The sequence below is a fragment of the Meles meles genome, chromosome 7, assembly GCF_922984935.1.
Source record: "Meles meles chromosome 7, mMelMel3.1 paternal haplotype, whole genome shotgun sequence".
Taxonomy (NCBI): Eukaryota; Metazoa; Chordata; class Mammalia; order Carnivora; family Mustelidae; genus Meles; species Meles meles.
The window spans coordinates 94,477,887-94,484,967 of record NC_060072.1 but is presented as its reverse complement, the minus strand read 5'-3'; positions in this window follow the sequence as shown (position 1 = coordinate 94,484,967).

Here is a 7,081-nt window from a genome sequence, read left to right as displayed (position 1 = left end):
AAATGGATGAAGGGCCTCAATGTGAGAAAGGAATCCATCAAAATCCTTGAGGAAAACGCAGGGAACAACCTCTTCGACCTCAGCCATAGCAACATCTTCCTAGGAACAATGGCAAAGGCAAGGGAAGCAAGGGCAAAAATGAACTATTGGGATTTCATCAAGATCAAAATCTTTTGCACAGCAAAGGAAACAGTTAACAAAACCAAAAGACAACTGACAGAATGGGAGAAGATATTTGCAGACGACATATCAGATAAAGGGCTAGTATCCAAAATCTATAAGGAACTTAGCAAACTCAACACCCAAAGAACAAACAATCCAATCAAGAAATGGGAGGAGTACATGAACAGACATTTCTGCAAAGAAGACATCCAGATGGCCAACAGACACATGAAAAAGTGCTCCACATCACTCGGCATCAGGGAAATACAAATCAAAACCACAATGAGATATCACCTCACACCAGTCAGAATGGCTAAAATTAACAAGTCAGGAAATGACAGATGCTGGCGAGGATGCGGAGAAAGGGGAAGCCTCCTCCACTGTTGGTGGGAATGCAAGCTGGTGCAACCACTCTGGAAAACAGCATGGAGGTTCCTCAAAATGTTGAAAATAGAACTATGCTATGACCCAGCCATTGCACTACTGGGTATTTACCCTAAAGATACAAACATAGTGATCCGAAGGGGCACGTGTACCCGAATGTTTATAGCAGCAATGTCTACAATAGCCAAACTATGGAAAGAACCTAGATGTCCATCAACAGAAGAATGGATAAAGAAGATATGGTATATATACACAATGGAATACTATGCAGCCATCAAAAGAAATGAAATCTTGCCATTTGCGATGATGTGGATGGAAGTAGAAGGCATCATGCTTAGTGAAATAAGTCAATCGGAGAAAGACAACTATCATATGATCTCCCTGATATGAGGACATGGAGATGCAACATGGGGGGTTAGGGGGATAGGAGAAGAATAAATGAAACAAGATGGGATTGGGAGGGAGACAAACCATAAATGACTCTTAATTTCACAAAACAAACTGGGCGTTGCGGGGGGGAGGTGTGGTTGGGAGAGGGGGTGGGGGTTATGGACATTGGGGAGGATATGTGCTATCGTGAGTGCTGTGAAGTGTGTAAACCTGGCGATTCACAGACCTGTACCCCTGGGGATAAAAATACATTATATGTTTATAAAAAAAAAAAAATTGGAAGGGGAGGCAAACCATGAGAGACTGTGAACTCTGAAAAACAACCTGAGGGTTTTGAAGGGTCAGGGGTGGGAGGTTGGGGGAACAGGTGGTGGGTAATAGGGAGGGCAAGTTTTGCAATGAGCACTGGGTGTTGTGCAAAAACAATGAATACTGTTATGCTGAAAAAAAAAAAAAAGAAACCCTGAAAAAAAAAAATACAACAACAACAACAAAAAAAAAAAATAGAGGCTATAGTGGGCTCTCAACAAATACCACTTTAATATGTTTAATATGAAACCTAAAATTTCAGAATTTAACTGTAGGTCTTAATTCATTATACTGGCATATTCTATTTTGATGAAATTAATAATGAAAAATGAATGAATTATTTTTGAATCTGGAACCAAGATTTTATCTAATTTATTTAAGAAATAACAAGTTTGGAATTAGTTATAGTTGAGCTGGAAGTTTGTAAGTAATGGTGAAAAAATAAACTGTTATTGATTTTGCAGGTCAATTTTCTTTTTCTTTTTTTTTTTAAGATTTTATTTACTTATTTGACAGCAGAGATCACAAGCAGGCAGAGGCAGGCAGAGAGAGAGGAGGAAGCAGGCTCCCTGCTTAGCAGAGAGCCTGATGCAGGTCTCAATCCCAGGACCCTGAGATCATGACCTGAGCCGAAGGCAGAGGCGTTAAACCGCTGAGCCACCCAGGCACCCCATGCAGGTCAATTTTCAAAACTGAGTTGACTTCTTTTGTGCTTTTTAAAGATACTGTCTGCTGCATGGTTCTAGATCATATCTTCAACCTCATAGAGTATTTCCTGATAAATGGGCATTTATGTGAATATGGATCTTTTTATATATAATTTCCTGGATATAAAACTTCTCATATAGTTTCTTATCATTGTACCTTTTATTTCTGGGATTTGTTTGAAATCACAAAAGAGAAATGAAGAACCATACAAAACAGATAGAGTTTATCCTTCTGGGACTGACATAATTCTCTGCTACAGATTGTAATTTTCTTATTTCTATTTCTAAATTACATGCTGAGTATGATAAGAAACTTAACTCTCATTGCCCTTACTCTACTGGATTCTCATCTCAAGACCCCAATGTATTTTTTCCTCCATAATTTCTCTTTCCTGGAAGTTTCTTTCACAAGTGTTTGTATCCCCAGTTTCCTAATCTCCATTGTGAGCAGAAAAAAGACCGTATTCTATAACGGCTGTATATCTCAGTTGTTTTTTACATATTCTTGGGGGTTACAGAATTTTTCCTTCTGGAAGCTATGTCCTATGACCGTTATATTGCCATCTGCAAACCTTTGCATTATAGATCCATCATGAGCAACAGAATTTGTCATCAGATTTACTCAGTTCTTGGGCAACTGGATTCCTGATCATTTTCCTTCCATTGTTTTTGATACTGAACCTGGATTTCTGTGCTTCCAATATCATTGATCATTTCATTTGTGACATTTCTCCTGTCCTGCAACTTTCTTGCTCAGACACACATTTAATAAACTGATTGCTTTTTCCTTAGCTGTGATGATCATCACCATCATGTTGTTACTGGTAATCCTTTCTTGCTCTTACATCATCAAGACAATTCTAAAATTCCCTTCGGTTCAGCAAAAGAAAAAAGCCTTTTCGACCTGCTCTTCTCACATTATTGTTGCATCCATCACTTATGGTAGTTGCGTATTCACATACATGAAGCCATCTGCAAATGAAAGAGTCACTTCAAGCAAAGGAGTAGCGGTGCTCAATACTTCAGTTGCCCCTATGTTGAATCCATTCATTTATACTCTGAGAAACCAGCAAGTTAAACAAGACTTCAGAGATGTGTTTAGTAAGATATTTTCTGCTTTGGGTAAATAATACTGCCTGTTAAAATAAGTAACATAGGGGTGCCTGGGTGGCTCTGTTGGTTAAAGCCTCTGCCTTTGGCTCAGGTCATGATTTCAGGGTCCTGGGATCGAGCTCCGCATTGGGCTCTCTGCTCCTCAGGGAGCCTGCTTACTCCTCTCTCTCTGCCTGACTCTCTGCTTAGTTGTGATTTCTCTCTGTCAAATAAATAAAATATTAAAATAAAATAAAATAAAACAAAAACATTAAAAGAACAGTGAATAAAAATATCTTGAGTCTTCTAGTTTAGTATTGATCTTTTTAATATTTAATTATTTGGATCTCTTTAGTTTATCTGAGCTTAGAAACTCTTTCCATTGAACATGTTCTGACTTTAACTTTATTTAACATGAAGAAATATTTTTAAAGTTATTTTTTGTAATACCAATTGTCAACATTTTAAGAAAGTATACTTTTTAAATGAATCATACATTTCATTTGCATAATTTTATTTATTTTTTTAAGATTTTGTTTACTTATTTTAGAGAGGGGGGGAAGGAGAGAAAGAGGGACAGAGAATCTCCAGGAGACTCTCCACTGAGCACAGAGCCCATGGCCAGTCTGGATCTCATGACCCTGATATCATGACTTGAGCTGAAATCAAGATGTGGACACATAACTGACTGAGCCATCCAGTCACCTCTTATTTTATTTAGTATTTATGTTGGGAAAATTTTTTAAATTGCAGCAGAAAAAAAATATGACTCAGGACATATTTCGTTGATTTCTCACACAATCTTTTGCAAAACGTAAAACAAGCTTAATCACTTTTTTTAATTTTAAATTTATTTTTTCAGTATTTCAAGATTCATTGTTTATGCACCACACCAAGTGCTTCATGCAATACCATCAAGGAAATTCAAATTGAAACCACAAGCTTAATCTCTTCAACATGTCAACGAATCTATTGAATAAATGGGAATTTGTGATTAATTTAATTCCTGGCATATAGTTATTAACATTTACTTCTGTACCAGTTTACAATGGTAAATGATATCAAATATCAATTTTTCCTAATTCAAATGACTTCTTGAGAGTTAGAATTATGTTTTATTTTCTCTAAAACTAGGGTTACTCTAAGTGTCAGTTCTTAAAACACACGACTCTATAAATCTCCTAATGTTTATGCCATTATGCCTGTTGGTTTATACCATAAAGGTCTTAAGTTGTAAGCTCAAGATTATCTTCCATATGTGCCAGTTGTATTTGTTCTTGTCTATGCCTATAGTTACCATACATTTCTCAGTCAATATTCTTGAAAATATTGATTAATTTTAATGAAATCATACCAAAACTAATCTATAACTCAAAGTGGAAACCACAATTGCTAATTGATTGATCTTGACAGTTAATAGGAATATGGCCTATCTTTGTCAAAACTCATCAAATTGGATATTTAAAATTTGTTCATTGCATCAAACAAAAATTTTAATTAAAGGTTATGAAAAAATTGAGTTCTGGATATCTGGTTTACTTTTCACAGTGATATGGATTATCAGTTCTGTAATTTCTTTGTATACTCTAGACTTATTCAAGTGTGGAATTGAAGAAAATGATATTGAGGCTTCTCACTTTAGGGGAAACAAATTACAAGAATTTTTTTCATAAGAAACCTGTATAGTGTATATCAGAATTAGACTTATCAGTATGAATGCATAACACACGAACAGAAAGTGTTCTGAGGACTAATAATATACACGAACCAACAGAACTAATGTCCACATTGGTTTTTAAATATTACTAACTAAAGGAAACCTTGGGTCCCTGGAGAAATGACAGTATTATTTTGGGACAATCAAGGAACGTATAAGAATGCTGAAATCACCTTGTTGTAGAGAAGTACTCAAAAAATGAAGAAGATGTATAAAAAAAGTTTAGAATCCAATTAAAAGAAGTTCCCAATCACCATATTTGTGTAATTTGGATATCAAATAAATGATAACATTAATAAATTAAACTTAATGAGTGAAATGAGTATCCTTAAATTAATACTGCTTTACAGTAAATGAATAATAAACCTGGGAGAAAAGAAAGACCATCTTTATAGTGAAATATACTTAACTACCAATATAGAAGTAATGATTAAGGTAGCAAATCATCAATGAATGCTGAAACTAGTGTATGAAAGTTTTATAAGGAACAGGATATTTACACAGTCTCAAAATATCTCTTAATAAATTACTTATTATTAATGAAGAAAATAGTAACTTTGCAGTCTAGAGAGACTTGAAAGAGATCACCTTATCCAAGTGATCAGTTACCAAAACCAGTGGGAAATTCAGCATTATATGGCTCTTGAAAATGTGATAAGGAAGGATCTATCATCACTTCTGTTTTATTCCTGCAAAAAAACCCCACCACCACCTCCACCAACAACAACAATTAAAAAAAAAGCCAAATCTCAGTTTAGCTTTGAAGAAAAATGAGGTAAGATCTAAGCAGAAATGACAACTAAATGCAATGTATAATCTTGAATTATGCTGGATCTAGAGGGAATAGATATATAGAAAGATATAAAAGATATCACTTGGAAAAATTTATAGAATTTTAATATGGACTATGGATTAGATAACATATCAATGTCAAATTTTCTGACTTTGATCATTACACTTTGGTTATGTAACATAAGGATCTATTTAGGAAATATAACGTGAGATAGATAAAGAGGCACAATTTCCAACTTATCAAATGGTTTAGAAAGTAAATATATATATATATATATATGCACTAGTATTTGTGTATATAGAACATTATTTGTGTTTGTATATATAGAATATTTGTATTTGTATATATAGCATATTAAATGCATGTATGTATATATGTAATGAGAATAACGAGACAAAACATACAAGATATAAACAACTGTGACTAAATAAAGGGTGTATGTAATACTTTGTACTATTTTTGGAACATGTCTTTAAATTTAAATTAGGAAAAAGTTACAAAAACAAGCTTGGACTGAAACAAGTATTCTCAATATGATTCTTTATGGATTTGACTTACAAGGGGTGTCATGACAGAATATGGACTGTCCTAAAACGATCAAATCATTTCCTCATTTGAGAGTAGTTGAATTACAAGTGACTTAAAGCTATTACATATCTTAGTAATGGATTCATTATGAGTTTATAGAACTTCATGTTCATATGCAAATGTTAGAATATTATTAGTTCATGGAAACCTAGTATTTGGTATTTATTAAGCTTGAATGTTGTACAACATATGGAATGACTTTGCCTCTGTGCTCCAACGTTTTCATAACTTTAGGAAATTATGCTATGTCTTCCATTCATCGTCAGTATGATCTTACATTGATTGGTGTTTTCATTTATCATATTCTCTTTTTAATGTGAAACTGTTACTAAGTTCACCCTTATGAATTAATTCCCTTTGGGATTCTTGGGTAATTTTAAGAGTACATAATGATAATAATGTCATGTATCAACAATATTATAATTATAAATTTCTTTTTTAAGATTTCCAGGTATTAGGCATATGACTGCATTTCAAATAAAATGTGATTCATTTATATTTCTAGTGCTAACATGATACTGCTGGCTCAGAAAACAATGTATATCATCATCCCTCCAATTTTTTATGCACCTCTAAAGATACCATCACTGGCTCTTTTAAATATTGAAAAGCACATGTAAACATGCTATGATTCAAACAATTTACACATGAATGTTCATAGTAGTGCCCAAGTGGAAACAACCTAAATGTCCATCAGGTGATGAATGGATAAACAAAAGTGGTATATCTATGCAATGGAATAGCATTTATCCATAGAAAAGAATGATGTATTCATAGATTCAACCACATGCATAAACCTTGAATATATTACACTAAGTGAAAGAAGCTAGTCCCAAAAGGCAACATATATCCTATGATTCCGTTCATATGATATGTCTAGAAGGGGTAAATCCTAGAGACAGAAACATATTAATGGTTGCTAGGGGCTGAAGGAAGCAG